Raw genomic sequence first — 19,876 nt, forward strand, 5'->3', positions numbered from 1 at the left:
TCTTTACCAATTTTATTTCTAAGCTGGGATTGGGGGTTTTCTTCCAAGGCTTCATTCTCTTGGTCAATTTGCATTTCTAAAAATTCATCAATGACTTGAAGGAACCTATTCAACTCATTATCATCTTCAAAAACTTTCCAATGGTGGATATTATCGAGCAAGGGTGGTCTATACTTCATTTGAACTTCATACACAAGTCTGGGAGGCATGGGAGGTAAAAATAAACTAGCATAAACAGCAAGGGAATCAGCAAGCTGATTTTGAACTCTAGGAATGCATGAAATGCAGAAAAAAATGAAAAGAATCTCTGATTCTCCATACCTCATCTCTGTATGCTTTCAACCTTGGGTGCTTTGCTTGAAATGTTTTATTTACTTTCTGAATGATCAGATCAACATCTCCAAATACCTTTATGCTTCTAATTCCTTTGCCTTTTTCTGCATTAAGGCCCAACAACAGCGCTTCATATTCTGATATAATGTTTGTTACTTGAAAAACCAGCTTAAAAGACAGCTGAACGCTTTCTTGTTGTGGAGATACTAGCACCACCGTTGCTCCTGTAGTTTCCCAGGAACATGCTCCATCAAAAAACATTTCCGAAACTTGACCTCCTTGCTCTTTCTCGGCCTAAACTGTTGGTTTCCTGATCTACATTACATCCTTCTGAGACTCTTCTATTTGGAGAATACATGCTCCAAAATCAGTGTCCACTGCATATATAGGATGATTTGTAGGATTCTTCTCGTCACTAATAATGTATGCCAACTGTGCCTCTCTATACAACCTCCTGCTTTCTCCTCCAAACACTGGGACAGTGGCATAAGATAGCTCATTCTGTAATGTTCCACCTAGTCTCTTAATCCACCCTACAGACAGCAGCATGCCAAACTTAGGAGGGACATCTGCTACCACAATATCCATCATCATACACTTCATGGACAACTGAGTTAAGGTAATGGCCAGATCTTTAATCAATCCAAGACATTTCACCTTCCTTGAATGAAAAGAAAATAAATCATGACAGGGTCTAGTGATATCAAGGCCTAGCTCTTCCATGACAGCTTTAGGCATTAAATTGTGGCTGGCCTCTGTGTCTAGCAGGCAGTTGTGAAGGACTTTATCATGAATGGTCATGGAGACATAAAAAGATGGAGAATTATTATCAACAAGCTTAATCATGAGGCTAAGCACAATGGCAGGCTTGTCATCTTGCAAATTAACAGAGTCAATGGAGGTTTGTTTGGTTACTAGCTCAAGGGCTTTAAGTATAGGCTTCCTAAATACTTCACACTTCATCAACTCAACCAGAGGCACAGATATTTTCACTTTCTGAACTTCTGACTCAAAGCTAAAAGAAGAAGATGTTTTATCATAACTTTTTACCTCTTGAACTGGAGCTTTAAGGATGACTGGATCAACTACTGGTCTTCTCTGCTTGATATTATGTGGTTCTGTTTGGACAGCAGCTCTTTGTGCAGGATTTTCTTTGACATTCTTTGCATTCGACCTAAGGTTATATCTTTGTTGTTGTTCACCAGATTGTAGAAAAGCTCCTCTGTCCCATTCTTGACTGTGTTGTTCCTGCAGCAATGATTGTTCATACTCAACCAATATCAAAAATGCAGTGCTGCCTTTATCTTCCATGCAGTGAATTTCATCCTCATCTTCTTCAACTTGTTCCTCCTCCATGAGTACATTTTGAAAAGGAGCTTTAACTTCCTGATCTTCTTTTGATTCTTCATCCCTCTGCATTATTTGTAACTGCTCATTTTCTCTTCTGAAAGGATTTAGATTTCTTGGAGAAAATGTGTTTTGCTGCCTTGCTTTCCCTGAGATCTGCTCAACCTTCAACTTAGAAATTTCAGCAGCCAATGACTCTATCATCTTAGTCATTTTATCTAATTTAGGCTCTGAAGATGATGCAAAAGAAGTAGATGCCTGATTTCTCTATCTCCTCCTGTCAGCTTGATTTTTTAACTTTTCTGTAGCCATAATATTAGACTCTACCTCTAGGGCTGCATCCTGCATATCTACCAGTGTAGCACATCTCCTTTCTCTCAATAACAGGCAGAAATCAGAGTCAAAAGCATTGGCATAAGTGAGTTTGGCAGAGGTAGGAGTAGGCTTTACATCATCTAGTATCTTACTCTACATTCGATTGAATCTTTTATTAAAATCAGGTATTGATTCCCCATTCTCCCTCTTCAAATTACAAAAACTCAGTGTGGTAATACAACAAATCCTTTTTATCTCCCCATTACTTCAAAAACGCATCGTCTAATGCTTCAATATCTGTTATTGATCTCTGGGGTAATTCTCTAAACCACTTCCTAGCCTCTCCATCAAGGCTCTGAACAAAAACTCTCATCCACACATTATTTTCACTTATATCTAAATTATCAGCATAACTGTAAAAAGCTTCAAGGTGTTCTTTTGTTGTTACTCCCTCTGTGCCAGTGAATTTAGGCATATACTTTTGATATTCTCCCATAGGCATAGGATTTGAAGGCACAGTCAATACCAATGGTCCATATCTGGTAGCTAAAATTCTTTCTATCCTCGTAGGTGCTTCTTGTCCTGCCATGATTGGAATATTTGGAAGAATAGTATCAGATTGAATGGCAGGGAGTAATGTGATGGATGGCAGAGATAAAGGGATGTTTTCGACTGAATGGGAAGCTTTCTTTGGATTGAGATTTAAAGGGGAACTAACTGTACAAGGGGCTAAACTAATCTCTGAAGATTTTTCCTTATTAACAGTGATGTGCTCTAAACCTTTAAACTGTAAATCTTCAGCGATAACTTTATCTTTCAAAGATGCATGAGACTTCTTAGGCTTACCTGATCCTGATGCCCCTTTTTATGAAGCTTTCTTTGATTTAACAGTCCTCTCAGGTTCAAGCGCTAGTTCAGCTGGTAACTTTTGAGGATTTCTTCCAGTGTGTCTCATAAACTGAGCCAAAACTTCAATGTGGAGTCGCCAAATGATGGTCTACCTCCAATGGAGTCGCCAGATAGATGATTACAACCAAAAACTGTGTCTAGACCTTGTCTATCATCAAAATCTGGAACTGTGTCGTTCTCCCAGGGAAGCTGAGCTTCAATCTCCTCTCCCCAGCAACGGCACCAATTAATGTTATCACCCCAAGAAACTCTCCTAGGTTGTATCTCAGAGATGCTTGAGAACATTACAAACTCAACAAAATGTTGGATAAATGATAGATGAATGAAAGAAATGCTGCATATTCAAGCCAGACAACCACTTCTACTGTGCTTGACCCCATACATGGGTGAACACCCCCAGACTACAAGGCTTTAGACCACCAATTACTCATAGTTTGAGGATAAGGTGATGATGGAGAACATTGATCACACCAGCAGATGCACAGGACCCTGTGATGGCCAGCTGCAACCAGTTGAGAGGTCTATAAATCTGTTTCCTAATGCTCAGACAGGATGACAACTCTCTGGCACTAAAATAACAGAAACCTGCAAACAAATTCAATGACACATGCTAAATCCTAACATAGAGGTGGGATGACAGCCCCTCTAATGCTAAACATTAACAACACATGAATAAATGAAAAACAGGCACAGCGTAGAACAAGAAGAAGAAGTCGAAAGTGAGCAATCAGCAGCAAAAGAAGCTTGTATTAGCTGGAAATGCAAACCAAAAGCTGTAGGTTACACAGTAGTTACAGTCTCTAGAAGTTGAAGCTTACAACAGAATAACACTCGTCAACTTGATTACATCTTTTTTTCAGTATATATGGAGTTTTTTTACAAAATAGCTCTGCATACCCATGCGTGGAGGGGTCATAACTAACCACCAACCACATTTACAAACTATTATGGGCCTCTGAAACATTATGACTGTTTTTAATGAACAAAATGGCTCTTTCTATACTCTAGTGTACTCCTTGAACAAGTGGAATGTTTCATGAATTAATGTCCATAACTACTGAATGAATTCCACTGCTCAAGGCAGTACTTTCTCATCCTTGACCGTGTTTTTCTTTGAATGAAGTCGCTGAGGATTAAACAGTAGATTGTTGGGTAATCTCTTCCCTCTTCGCGTGCATGAGTCAAGCCAAAAACACTAAAAAATGCCTTGAAATTGGACGAAGAGCCGAGAAAGAATGCTGGCCATTGGATGAATTAGATGGATGGCCTAGATCTAATGGCGGGAGGCGATGGAAGACATAGAGGCAGATTAGACGGCAGAATGAATCCCAGTCGTTGGATCCTAAAAATCAACGGTGGAGATTATGCAAGAGGAGCTATCGAGAGGTGATAAAGAATATGCAATGAGGGCCGTTGGATCACCGTCGGGCAGATCCGACAGTGATCGGGGGTGGATGATGCACGATTATTAACGAGCGGGGTTTCGGCGGTATAGCGGGCGGGTGGTTTCCCTGCACCGCTTATCAGGCGCAGTGGTATTCGTACAAGGTGGGCGCGATCCAATAGTTATGCGACACGTGGCTAGTGGGAAACCACTTCCTCGCTGGCTATCGGTCGATTAGTTTATGGGAGCGGGGGCCACGCATATCGTTGGATCAAGGCAATGGTAATCGGATGGCCCAGATTTAATACACATGTATGTTGGATGATGCGATAGGCGAGAGTGGGCCCAGGCTTATTAAAGCTTAGGTTTATGATTTTTTTTTCTTTTATGCGCAGTTATAAAGGGTTATGACTATAGTGCCAGGGTAAAACGAAAATAGGCTAATAGGGGGTTTATAAAGTCATCGGGGTTTATAAATTTTAAACAAAGAACACGCGGGGATGGGGAAAAGAAAAAGGTTTAAAGGGGTCTAATAGAATTATAACAGAAAAAGCGCCCGAAAGCCATTTCAAGGGTTTATGCAGGGTTATGGGTGGAAAACAAGGGAAAAAGGGGTTTAAAGGGGAATGAGGAGAATTTAAGCGGAAGGAGGAAATAGAGGTGTGGGAGTTATAAGGAGAAAAAGGGAAAATGAAGGAGAAAACATGAAAAACTGTTGCCAGCCTTGCACAACCAAACCAACACTACTCAACACCTATTTTGATCCATCAAGTATCAAAGAACATAGCAGAGCTAATAGAGCCCACGAGGTTGGAGCCTCAGAACTGAAAGGACTGGAATCCTTGGGTGTTGGTACTCCTAAGTGCAGAACTATTGCCTTGGAAGAATAGATTTGGTGCTCTAGAGGTTGGAGCCTCACAAAAGTCCAAGCTGGTGCTTGGAAACTGATTACAACCAGTTATATATTGTATTTATTTCGTTGCACTGTTTGTGTTAATAAAATAAATTATTTCAGCTATCCATTTCCGTGCTCCATATATATATGTCTTGGTGATAAGAAGAACAATTAATAGAAGACACTGATTCACCCCCCTCTCAGTATTTCCAACAATTGGTATCAAAGCAGGCTTCTTCATATTAGCCTAACAGCTTGAAGAAGGACTCATAGCCATGATGAGAAATCATGAAGCATTAGGAAGACCTTCTCTGTTCGATGGCACTAATTTTGGTTTCTGGAAAAAGAGAATGACCTACTACTTAATGTCCCTTGGACCTGAAATCTGGCATTTTGTTCAAAATGAGTACCAAATTCCTCCCACTCTTCCAACAGATCAAGACGAGAGGAAAGCCTACATTGCAAATGCAAAAGCCTTGAACTCCATCACCAGTGGAATCACTGATTCCGAGCTCACAAAAGTTATGAATTGTAACTCTGCCAAAGAAATGTGGGATAAGCTAGTCGGCTTATACGATGGAGACTTAAAAGTCAAGAAGGAAAAGCTTCAGACACATAGAAGGCAATTTGAGAGTTTGAAGATGGAAGATGAAGAAGATATTTCATCATACTTCCTCCGAGTAGCTGAAGTGGTCAACTACCTTAAAGGATTGGATGAAAAGATTGAAGAAAGTACCATTGTTCAAAAGGTATTAAGATCTCTTCCAGGTAGATTTGATTCCAAAATAAGTGCCATAGAAGAAGCAAAGGATCTAGATACTCTCAATATGGATAAACTCCATGGAATCCTCACTACCTATGAGATGAGGAAAGGTGGCCCAAGCTCCAAAGATGTATCATTCAAGGCCTCAAAATCAAAAAAGGGGAAAGAAAGGAATGACTGTAGTGATGACTCCGTTGTGGAATTCGAATTGGCTCAATTTGTACAAAAGATGAAGAGAGGATCTAAGCTAAAAGGTAAGTACCCTCTTATCTATTTCGAATGTGGAAAAATAGGCCATTATGCTGCAAAATTTCCTCATAAACATGACAGTGATGATGAAGGAAATTCTAAAAGAAGGGTATACAAAAAGAAAGGGACCAGTAAGAAAAACTTCTTCTCTAAGAAGGATGAGTCTAATGAGGATGAATTTGTAGTCATCAAGAGGAAATCAAATGAGGAAAGTGACCATGATAAAAGCCAAGAAACATTATTCATGGCATTCACAAATGAAGATGACTCAGGGCTAGAAGGAAATGTAGATGAACTGTTAATAAGTGCCATTGAAGAAAATGAGAAATACGAAATAAAATCACTTCTCTCAAGTTAGAAAACAAGGAAACAAGAAGAAGAGAAGATCTCTTGGAAACAAAGCTAAAAGAAAAAGAAGAGACTTGTGAAGAACATCAAGCCAAAATAGTATCTCCGAGGAAGGAATTGGAGCAAGTCAAAAAGGGTTGGAAAAGCTTTCAAATACTTGAGAATATCCTGAAAAGTCAAAAACATCAACATGACAAGTCTGGAATAGGCTTTAAAGGAGAATCATCAAGCACTAAGAATAGTGCGAAAAGCTATGCTGATGCACTTTCCAGCAACCCAAAAGAAGAAAAAATATGTCATCAAAGGTGCATTCCAAATTCAAGAATGAAGAGAGAATAACTCCAAAGAATAATATGGATTTGAATCATGGATACTACAACAAATAAAAACCAGTATTCCATGAAAGGCCCATCTCAAATCAAAAGAATGAAGCGGGAGTAATTCCAAGGAAGGAAATTGACTCAAACCGTGGCTACTACAACAGGTACAAAACTATCTTTCTTGGACATTGTTTTCATTGTAAGAACTTTGGTCATCAAGCCAGACATTGCATGGCTCGCAAGAGTGAAACACCACAGCTAAAGGATCAAATAATCAAACCATATGCCCCCAAAAGGAAGTGACAAATCAAAACCTTCAATTCGTTTGATCCCTTGACCAAATTTGATCTAATTTACTCATTATGCTACAATAATGCACACTATGAATAGAACTGCCCACTCAAAAGGAGAAAAGCAAGTAGTGAGAATCCCAACATGGATAAATGTGGCCTGGCTCTATATGCTCAAAATAATGAAAATCATTGGTTTATGGATAGTGGGTGCTCCAGACACATGACAGGGGACAAAAGGAAGTTTGTCTCATTGAGCAAAAAGGAAGGAAATGTGTCCTTTGGAAGTGGATCTGGCAGAATTGCGGGAAAAGGAACTGTTACCCTCATCAATGGAAAAGGAAAATCTCAAGATGCTCTGCTAGTAGACGGGCTCAAACACAACCTTCTGAGTGTTAGCCAAATCTGTGATCAAGGTCATAATGTTCTCTTTAGCACCAAATACTGTGAAATAAGGAACTCCTCCTTAGGAGAACTAGTGGCGAAAGGGGTGAGAACACTAGACAACATTTACATTTTGAACAAGATTCAAGAAAGTAAATGCTACCTGAGTCAGACATATGAAAGTTGGTTGTGGCACAAGAGACTTGGACATACAAGCTTCAAAAATTTGATCAATATCAGCAATATTAAAGTTGTACGAGACATCCCAATGCTATTCAAACCAAATCAAGGAGTATGTGGTCCTTGTCAACATGGAAAGAAAACTAGAACCAGCAATAAGATTAAGGAGATCTGTACATCAAATCCCTTGGAGATCATCCATGCTGATTTATGTGGACCAACTAGAAATTAGGCACTCCAAGGAGAAAGGTACTTTGTTTCATTTGCTGATAACTGTACTGGAATGATGTGGATATATTTCATAAAATATAAATCTGAAACGTTTGAGTGTTTTAAGAATTTAAAAGCACTTGTAGAAAATGAAAAGGACTCAAAAATTAAGTGCCATAGAACACATAGAGGGGGAAAATTCACATCAAAAGAATTTAATGAGTTCTGTAACATACATGGAATCAAAAGAGAATTCTCTGCTACCATAACATCCCAGCAAAATGGGGTAGTTGAAAGAAGAAACTGAATAGTTCAAGAAATGGCAAAACAATGTTATTAGCAGCAGACTTGCAGCCAAAATTCTGGAGAGAAGCAGTCAGGACAGCTATCTATACCTTGAATCGAACTCAATTAAGACTAAATTGTGAAAAAGCTCCTTATGAGTTGTGGAACGGAAGACCTACTTCAGTAAAGTACTTCAAGATCTTTGGAAGCTAGTGCTTCATAAAAATCAATGATGGCTCACCTGGAAAGTTTGATTCTCGGGTTGATGAAGGGATATTCCTTGGATACTCTACATGGAGCAAAGCCTACAAGTGCTACAATTCTAAGGAAAATAGTGGAAAGAATTGATGTAAAGATTGATGAAAACCTTCCAGAAAAATAAATTGAAGAACATGAAGATGATCTTCTCATTGAAGAAGAAGAACCTAAAGAAGAAAAAATAGATCAGGAAGAAGAAGAAGAGGAAAAAGAACCACCTCATACCCCTTCAAAGATGAAGTTTCTCCAGAAATATCATCCAAAAGAGCAGATTATTGGCAATCAAGATGAAGGGATGCAAACCCGAAGAAGGACATTAATTACACCAAAGAGAAACATTATTGCTCTTCTATCCATGATAGAACCAGAAATATTTACACAAGCAAGGATCCTCATTGGGTAAAGGCCATGGAAGAAGAAATGTCCCAAATTGAGAAGAACGAGACATGAGAGTTGGTACCTCATCCAAAGGACAAAACCATAATAGGAACCAAATGGGTGTTCAAAAATAAAATGAATGAAGAAGGACAGGTTATCAGAAACAAGGCAAGGCTTTTCTACAAAGGTTATTCACAAATTGAAGGAATTGAATTTGAAGAGACATTTGCACCAGTAGCTCGTATGGAAACTATCAGGATGTTCTTGGCATTTGCTTGCTCAAAAGGATTCAAAATCTATCAAACGAACGTAAAATCAACATTTCTGAATGGGGAACACAAGGAAGAAGTCGACATGGAGCAACCAGAAGGGTTTGATCTAACGGAAGGAAAATACTTAGTCTGTAAGTTGAAAAAGGCATTATGTGGGTTGAAACAAGCTTCTAGAGCTTGGTGATGTTGCAGGGTGAAAAAAACAGCGCGAGCCTCTGAAGAGCACCAACTGGATTGAAACCCTGCAAAACCCTGAGCTCGGCTCGGCAAGCCAGCCTGCAGAATCAACCAATATATGACAGATCTGCAACGGAGCTCTCACCTGACTCGCTCCATGCACAACTCCCGGGGGGGTTCGACCCCCCCGTCTTTTAAGCCTTTCATTTTCGGCAGCCTCCCTATGGAAACCCCCAACTTCCCCACCAGCTCCAGATCTGAGGGAACCAGCCACAAATCGGAGCCAAAAGGAACTGAATCAATGGGGCACAATCCCAAACGACACAGCGAGAAAGAATCGTCCCCATGCAAGCCCATCTCAAAGGAAATACTAAGACTAATCATTGAAGATCCATGGATAGACGAATATAGAGACCACATGAGCCAACACGCCCTGATCTGCAGATTCATGGGGGTTCGACTGAATGAAAAGGCTCTATGCTGGTGGATAAACCAGAAATGGAAACCCAAAGGGGATTTCAAGCTCCAGCTGGGATCGAGAAGCTTTTTCACCGTCATCTTCGCCCACAAGGAAGACCGAGATCGTATCTTCGAAGGAGGACCATATTTCTACAACTCTGTCGGACTATACATCACGTACTGGAGGCCAAACTTCGCTCCAGAACAGGAGGATTTCAAAAAAGTTCCAGTATGGATTCACCTTCACTCTATGCCTGTGGATTACTGGAACAAGCGAATCTTGGAGGCCATAGGAAACAAGTTGGGAGTCTTCATCAAAGCCTCAGATCTAACATCACAAGGTAAGTACATGGCTTATGCTAGAATCTGTGTTTACTTGGATATTTCAGGACCCCTCCCAGGCCATATGGAGCTGATCCACAGAGGAGTGCACTAGAAGCAAACCATTGATTATGAAAATATCCCATTCAGATGCCGAACCTGCCGCCAGCATGGACATCTCAGCCACGGATGCCCTCTCAATCAATCACAGCCCAAAGCACAATCGGAACAAGGGGAAACTCCAACTCCTGGCTTCACCCCCGTTTCAAGAAAGAATAAAGGGAAGATAAGCAAAAAGGCTCCAAAACAACACACCAACACTACCCCCACCAATAAGACCCCCACCCAGCAAAATAGCTTTGAAATTCTGGGCAATCTTGACTCATCGGAGAACCCAACAGCTCCTCAGGCCCCCACTGATCATAATCTAACAGATTCAAGCCAACCCACACCTACCACCAAAGCCGTAAGCTCAATCTCTGACCCAAACCATGCCCAGGCACTGCAACACCATCAGGACTTCTCTTCCCTCCAGAATACCACCAGCCAAACCTCAAAGCAAACCCAACAACGCATAGAAATCCATTTATATCAGCCCTCCACAACCCCCTCAACCAATCCTCTGGAGGAGATCCTTGGTGATATAGATCTTCAAAAGGTCAATGAGCAATGGTCCAAATTGGGAGTCGATTCCATTCCTCAAGACCATTTGGAGAAGATAGAAATGGCCTACTTGCAGCTAGAATACATCAACCAGAATGCAGCCAAAAGGCAATGGGGAAATAGCAGCCAAACAGGAATACAAGCCAACATGGATCTGGATCAATATAAACCACAGGGACCAGGCAGGAAAAGAGGGTGCAAATCCACAAGACAGCAGATACAAGAGTTGGGCAGACGCCTAATCAATGAGGGGAAAATCAGGGCATTGGTCCTTTCTACTCCAAAGATTGCTCAATGAAAATCACAACCTAGAACATCAGGGGGCTCAACGGTACCTCCAAAAGAAGGATCCTGAAAAGCCGCCTATTCTCGTAGCACCCAGAGGTTGTCCTACTGCAAGAATCCAAATGCTCTTCCAAGAGCATGAAAACTCTCAAAAAACTTGTTTCCAACAGTCATCAATGCATCAGCATAGATGCAATCAGGCAAGCAGGAGGGTTGATCACATTCTGGAACAAAAGCAAATTCATAATACAAAATGCTCTGTCCACCAAGAACTCTCTATCGGTGATTTTTAGCATGCCAGATTCAGGGCAATTGATCTGTGTTAGCAATGTATATGGACCCCAACGACTTCAGGAAAAGCTGGAGATGCTGCTAGACCTGGATGAAGTCAGACAACACCATGGGGTAGATCACTGGATTTTAGGAGGAGACTATAATATGATTACCAATCTAGCAGAGAAAAAGGGAGGACTAAGAAGACTGGATAAGGACTTGGAAGCATTCAACACTTTTATTGTTGCTTCCAAACTCATTGACATCCCCACCGTCAATGGTCTACATACCTGGAACAATAAGCAAGGAGGAAATCGACAGATAGGCTTGACAGATTCCTCATGTCGGAATCCATTCAGCTGCAAAACATAGACATGGAGGCCAGCATTCTGCCCATAGGAGGATCTGATCATTGGCCAGTGTAGATCCACTTCACCAATTTGGATAAACCCCAAAACAGACCTTTCAAATTTGAGGCCTTTTGGACAGAGCACCCATCATTCATGCAGAATATACAAAACTAGTGGACTCAAACCACCATAAGGAGTGACAACATCATGTACATAATCCAGCAGAAGCTCAAAGCCATAAAGACCAACCTCAAAAAATGGAACAAAGATACCTTTGGCGACATAATGCAAGCCAAAAATGAACTCAAGGTAAAAATGGCGAACCTCCAACAAACTTTGATCACAAAAGGGCCCAATGAGGAGCAGAACACTCAAGAATCGATTCTGCAAAGGAAATGGGAAGAAAGACTAAAACAGGAAGAGCTACTGTGGAGACAGAAATCGAGAGTGCAATGGTTAAAACAAGGCGAGCGCAACACCAGCTTCTTTCACAAGTCTACCATCCAGAATAGAGCGTTTAATCACATCCTATCCCTCAAAACTGTAGATGGCGATCAAGTCTTCTCAAGGGATCACATCGGATCTGAGCTCAACTCCTACTTCACCTCTCTTCTCAGCGAACCCCTTCAAGATCGATCCCAAGCCATAAAGGAAATTTTGGGGGCCATACCCAGCTTAGTTACAGAGGATCAAAACGCCCTGCTTCTAAGAGAGTTTACTGAATAGGAAATTGAAGAAACCGTCTTCTCCATGGCCACGAACAAGGCCCCCGGACCTGACGGATTTACAATTGAATTCTTCAAGGCGTGCTGGCCCATCATTAAAGCTGACCTTCTTATTCTTGTAAGAAACTTTCACAGAACCAAGAAAGTCCTTCCTGCCATCAATGCCACTTTCCTTACCTTGATTCCCAAATCGAACCAGGCTAACTCCCCTGATAAGTTCCGCCCCATAGCCCTTTGCAATGTCCTCTATAAAATCCTTTCCAAATTGATGGCTGACAGACTTAAATCCATCCTCCCCTCAATCATTTCTCAAGAGCAAACTGGCTACGTCGAAGGAAGATAGATCACTGATAGCATAATCCTCACCCAGGAAGTATTGCACTCTCTCAAAACAAACAGATCTCTAGGCATGTTAATCCAGCTTGATCTGTCCAAAGCCTTTGATAGAATCAGCTGGCAATACATGAAAGCAATCCTCCAAGCTTTTGGATTCAGTCAGCTATGGACAAACTGGATAATGGAACTGGTTTCAGGTGCCTTCTTCTCTATTCTTCTAAATGGAGGACCCCTACAACCCTTCAGTCCATCCAGAGGTATCAGACAAGAAGGCCCCCTATCTCCTTTTCTCTTCATCATAATGGCAGAAGGGCTAGGAAGATCCTTAACCAAGGCAAAGCAGCAGAACCAACTCAAAGGCATCAAACCGGTACACCAAGGACCCACTATAATGCATCAGCAATTCGTGGACGATACCATGCTCATGGGCGCCCCCACAGTACAGGAAGCTCGCACCATCAGCAAGGTGTTAAAAACCTTCTCGGAAGCCTCAGGTATGGAAATCAACCTAACCAAATCCAAACTTTTTTTCTTCAACACATCCATTCCTGTGCAGAGAAATCTCAGCAGAATTCTGAATATTCAAAAGAACTCCCTTCCAACCAAATACCTTGGTATACCGCTTTCGGAACATGCCTACAGATCGAGCAACTGGGAAGCCCTCCTCAACAAGATGAGAGCTAGGCTAAGCAGCTGGACCCACCGGGCACTAAACATGGCCAGCAGACTGATACTGATAAAGTCCATCCTTCAAACCATGCCAGCCTACATGTTCTCAGCACTTGCAGCCCCCAAGGTGGCGTACAAGATCATCCAAAACATTCAGCTCTCCTTTCTCTGGAATGGATGCTCTAAGAAGTCCAAATGGGCCCTCCTCAAATGGACAGACATCTGCAAACCAAAAATGGAGGGAGGTTTGGGCCTCCGAGACCCTGAGATATTAAGCAAGGCTGTAGCAGCAAAAATTTGGTGGAGATGGGTTGAAAATCCTGACTCCCTCCGGGGCGCCCTGTGGAAAGCGAAGTATACAACCCAAATCAGGGACAAAGACCTCATCCGACTTACAGGCACCACTCAAGGATCCCCAATCTAGAACAAAGCCTGGGAAAATAGACATATTGTTCAGCAGCATAGCTTCTGGGAAGTACACCAAGGCAACACAACCCTATTCTGGGAAGATGCCTGGCAGCAGCTTCCAACCTTGGAACACCCAGACTGGAACACTCTTAAAAGAGCCATGCAGGAGGAAGGCAAGATTACGGTAGCAGACTACTGGCAACCGGCAAGCGAAGCAACCATATGGCAGAACTGGATTTCCAGAGAACAATGGCATACCCCAGCAGAACCAAGGAATGTAGACCTTTTTCTACAAGACTTGGACAAAATAAGAATCCTCAGATCCAACAAAGAGGACATCCTAAGATGGGGAAGTAACCCCAAAGGCACATTCAATCTCAAAGAAGCTTATAAGCTCTTGGCAGCCTCCTCGGATCAACAATCAGACCACAAATGGCAAACCCTGTGGAGCAGAGGAACTTGGCCAAAAATTAGACTTTTCTCTTGGCTAGTCCTGCATAACAGGGCTCTCACATGGGACAACCTTCAGAAACGAGGTTTTGTAGGCCCTTCTCGATGTATGCTCTGCGAGAATGGTTCGGAAACGCTCAATCACCTACACAACACCTGTCCTACAACTTGCTCTCTATGGGATGACATGGCCATGGTCTTTAGACAATCAGATAGAGACAAAAATTCCATCCAAATTTCACTAAGCCAGTGGAGATCTTCCATATCCTCCAATCCCCTGGTCAACAATGCCTGGAATTTAGTTCCGGGCGCATTAGTTTGGATCCTATGGAAAGAGCGAAATGCAAGAATATTCAAAAACATAGCCACAGGAGTTCATATGCTGATAAGGAAAGTTCGACTGCTAATCACAGAAACAGTCAATGCCATGGGCATACAGAAGATATAGGGCAATGCATCTCCAAACGAGGCAAGAATAATACAGATATTGCATCTTCAAAGAAGGACCAACTCTTCTAGAAGGAACCAGACCTCAACAGGCACGACACAGGACAAATGGACCCTGCCCCCCTTTAACACATTCAAACTCAACTTCGACGGGGCTTCAAGACAAAACCCGGGCATGGCAGGCTATGGGGGAGCAGTACGGGATCACACAAGAGCAATTCACCTCATCTATCACGGCAATCTCGGAGTGAGCACCAATACCGCAGCAGAACTAATCGCTCTCCTCCAAGGCCTCACTCTGGTTGGTCGATACAAACTCCTACCTCTGATAGTGGAGGGCGATTCAGAGATAATAATAAGGCTGATCAGGAAACTCCAGATGGGCGCACAGGTGCACAAAGTAACCCCAAGCTGGAGGCTGTCAGCAATACTAAAAGATCTCCAAGGCCAACTCTGCAACATGAAAGGGGTCACCTTCCAAGCCGTTCGAAGGAAAGCAAACAAGCTAGCTGATGCACTGGCAAATGAAGGGATCGACTCCAATCTGGTAGAGTACCACAACCTTTGGCAGGATCAGGAGGCGGGAGAACTCAGAGCCAACTGCCACAATATCCATCAATCAGATCTGCAAGCACAAGCCTAGGCCACTAGGGGTCCTCGTTACAGGAAATCATGGCAAACTCAAACAAGGCCCGATCGATTATGAGCAAGTCACGCCCAACGGAGATCAAAGCCAACAGGATCGGGCAAAATCAAGCAGCATCCCGTCACACCGGTCTCTGGAAACGAAAATCCGTTGTGCAGAATGCTCGATCACAATCTTCAGACAGCGCAGCTCTGTGCTGACCGGACTTTCTGGAAGCGCCAGAGCGACCTCAATCTTCAGCGAATCTATCCATTGGAAGCAATATCACCGGGAGATCACATTGACTCCCAGGAATCTATGTAATTTTATCCAACAAAATTAATATGATCTGCTTAACTTTACAAAAAAAAAAGCTTCTAGAGCTTGGTATGCAACACTAGATCACTATCTTCAACAACAAGGCTTCAAGAAGGGAGTTACAGGGAGTAATCTCTACATAAAGATGGATGAAGGTAAGCTACTAGTCACACTTTTTTATGTTTATGATTTGATTTTTGCTAGCAATAATGATGAAATGAGCCATGAATTTTCTCAAAACACATCAAGACAATTCAAGATGTTGTGATAGGAGATTTATCTCACTTCCTTAGACTGCAAGTATCTCAAACCAAAGCAGGATTGTTTATATCTCAAGCCAAATATCTTAAAGACATGCTTAAAAGATATGGAATGGAAGACTGTGCACCCATGAGCACACCTATGACCACAAATTGCAAATTGAGCAAAGATGATGACTCCCCTCCAGTAGATGTAACTCATTGCAGTTCAATAATTAGAGCCCTTCTATACTTAACAGCTACAAGACCAGACATAATGTAGGCAATAGGAATGGTGGGAAGATTTCAATCTGCTCCCAAACAATCCGACTTATTAATTGTAAAAAGAATTCTTAGATATCTGAAAGGAACTCCCGATTTCAGTGTTTGGTACCCTAAGAGCTCAACACTGACTGTAACTGCATACACCGATGTTGATTGGGCTGGAAGTGTAGATGATTAGAAAAGTACTAGTGGAAATGTGTTCTTCCTAGGAGACTATTTAGTATCCTGCCTCAGCAAAAAATAGTCATCCATATCATTATCCACAGCCAAAGCGAGTATATAGCTGCAGCAGACTGTTGTACTCAAATACTATGGATGAAAGAAGCTCTAAAAGATGTCAACATAGGTACAGATCAACCGATTACCATCTATTGTTACAACACAAGTGCTATCAGTCTCAGCAAAAATCCACTGATGCACTCAAGGACCAAACATATACCAATCAAGTATCATTTCCTTCGTGAGCAAGTAGCTGAACAAAACATCGTCTTGGAATATATTTGTACTAAGGAGCAGATAGCTGATATTTTCACAAAACCTCTTCCTAGAGAGGCATTTGAACATCTGCATCAAAAGATGGGGGTTATCTCTTTAATATCACTCAAGTTCATTGATAATGAGGTTGTAGGATAGGGGGAGTAGTTCTACAGGGGGAGTCCGTGTGCATTCCTTTGCCATTGATGTCAAAGGGGGAGAGCGGAAGAATATTGCTATCAACAACAAAGGGGGAGATTGTTGACATAGATTGTCATTGATGTCAATATGGAAATATTTGAGGAGCCAGAGGAATCAAATAGAGCCATAGAAGCAATGGAAGAAGCAGATAGAGCTATCAGGACCTATCGAGCAATTTATGCCACAAAAGGGTCATATGCATGCCAATGAGCTATCGGGAGCCATATATGCCACAGATTACACTATAAGGAGCTATCAAAGGAGAAAAGGATGCATTAACACTATCAGAGGCATAAACCCTATTATTGTGTGCTTAACACTATCGGGGACAGAAAGTCTTACATATATGGAAAATACACTATCGGGGGAAGAAAGACTTAGTCATATGGCGAATACACTATCGGAGTGGAGAAGGTTATGTATATAGGTGCATATATACATATGTATCGAAGATGTGATAATCGACAGTTCGACTATGTGCCATCACCCCAAACCCCCGACTGCGATATCTATATGTATATTATACAACTGCAATACATGCGGACCCACTGCAACATTGTGCTATGGCTTAATGATATATCACATCTGCCCATCGCAATAATACACAAAGGGTTGTCACTCTCTCGAGCGCCGACTGCGATGTATGTCACGGACCTGATGGTCCGATTGTAACACAACTCAATGCTATATCGCATCGTCAAGAGGATCGAACCATCAGCCATCGACGATGTCATGGGGTCAATATATAGAGGACACCCAAAAGCCTCGCTTTGCCGATTGCGATTGCAGAGCCAGACCCGATGGGTTTTATAAACCCGACTGTATAAACCTTGAGTTCCGTGCATAAAGGTTTTTCAATGTATTGGCGGGTTTTCATGTAAAAACCGAAATACAAGAGAAAAGCCTCGGAAGCCTTGATCGCCGATTGCGATTTATGTAGCAGATCCGATACAGGAATAGTTGCAGGTGAAATATATTTGAAGTCTGCCTTTTAGAGTTTCCGTCGCATTTTTTCTCATATTTCTTGTGTAATTGAATATTTGTCGTGCGCAGGGTTTGGAGGCAAAAATACATTAAGAAATGCTCCTGATAGTTCTGGGGGCTAAACTAAAGCCAATTGCGATTGCGATTGGAACGTGGCATGTTCGTTAAACAATGTTGCCTCTATGTATGCCTGTTATCATTGAGAAAACAGGGCTCTGTTACAGTTTTAAGACACAACAATTGAAAAGCCAGGAAGCTAAATGGAAAGCTAGCGCAGAGGAAACCAAAAAGCCAAATCAATGGAGAAGAGGGAAGCCAAAGGACAAGCCAGCGCAGAGGAAGCTCAAGCAAGCATGGAAGAAGTTGAAGAGTCGGTGGGAAGTAGAAACGAATAATCAGAGGGATTAGGAATACAAAAATAGAAAAAACAAGGAAGTGTGTGTGTGAATAATGAGTGTGTGAGGAAGCTAAAGTGGAGGCAGAGGGAGAAAAGGCAGGAGAGACACGAGAAGCAGTAGGACAGGACTGAACGGAAGTTCAACACGTTTGGGAGCAGAGAACTACAACAAACCAATTTATACTAGGTTTGGGTTGGAGCCCACAAGGTTGGAGCCTTAGAACTGAAAGGACTGGAATCCTTGGGCGTTGGTGCTCCTAAGTGTAGAACTATTGCCTTGGAAGAACAGAGTTGGTGCTCTGGAGGTTGGAGCCTCACAAAAGTGAAATTTGGTGCTTGGCAACTGATTACAACCAGTTATATATTATATTTATTTCATTGCACTGGTTGTGTTAATAAAAGCAATTATTTCAACTATCCATTTTTGTGTTCCATATCTATATATATATATATATATATATATATATATATGTCTTAGTGATAAAAAGAACAATTAATAAGAAACACTGATTCACCCCCTCTCTCAGTATTTCCAACAACTTCTTCTTCGCCATTAAAGCAAGATCTGAACTCTGGGGTTTCAGAGTTATCCACCTTTCTTCCTCTTACATCAGTATCCCTGTCAATTCTTCAAATTTGAGGGCTTTCTCTCACGCATTCAAGCTTGTGATAAACATCTGATAGTCATCAATCATAACATTCATGGTAATCATGATGAGATTAGTGTTTGACATTGTCTCCCCTATGTCGCCCAACTTATCTCTGAGCTCCATGATTCAGGAGATGAACACGGCCACTCATTCATTCTCCATTTTAATGGAGAGAATCTTGCTCTTCATAAACAACAGGCGATTTGTGTTTTTGATCTTGTACAAGTCCTTGAGAGTTGTCCAGATGTAGTTTGGTGATTTACATTCTCGGATGTGAAGGATAATACAGTCTTTCACTGACAATTTTAACAACACTTTTTCTTTATTCTCCCTCTTTTCTCATTTCTGGATTGATGCTGTTGTTCCGCCTATAGCTATGGCTGGCTTCAATTCATCATCGTTTGCAATTGCCCATGCATTTCTCCCCTCAAGCGGGGTTTGCAACTTGGATTTCCAATTATAATAATTGGATCCGTTGAGCTTATTTCTCTCATTCAAGTATGCCTCTGCCATCTGATTATTCATCTTGATAGATCTAACTCAAAAAACTTTCATCCTCTAGCAAAAAAAACAGATCTATGTCCAGATCCAGATGCACAAACCCTTTTTAAGGATATAAAAAAGCCCTTTTTTTTTTTAGTATGAGCCCCTTTCATATGGGAGCCCCAAAAGAGACACATAACCCTCTTTTCCCTTAAAAAAAAATTATTCAAAGAAAAAAAACGATTCCAACAATACCCTCGGTTTTAATGCCTCCTCTTCTCAACGCAGATGCCTCAAGGCTTCTGCTCCATTAAGTGTTGCTCAGAGAAAACAAACGCGGCCACAGAACTTGTGGAATGTGCTGGGGGCTGAAATTGCTGCCAACGAAGCAGCAACAACACCTACGAACGTCGCCGGCTCGACCTATCTGTTGCTATGACCGACTCAGCAATCCAGCCATCAACCTTTGTTGCGTCGATCTACTACGTTGAAGCCCCTCTACTCCAATCTCCAGATCCAGGTTATGATCACAACTCA

Source organism: Pinus tabuliformis, chromosome 7 (genome assembly GCF_031772625.1).
Source record: "Pinus tabuliformis cultivar Carrire ecotype Pingquan chromosome 7, CPIR1, whole genome shotgun sequence".
NCBI lineage: Eukaryota > Viridiplantae > Streptophyta > Pinopsida > Pinales > Pinaceae > Pinus > Pinus tabuliformis.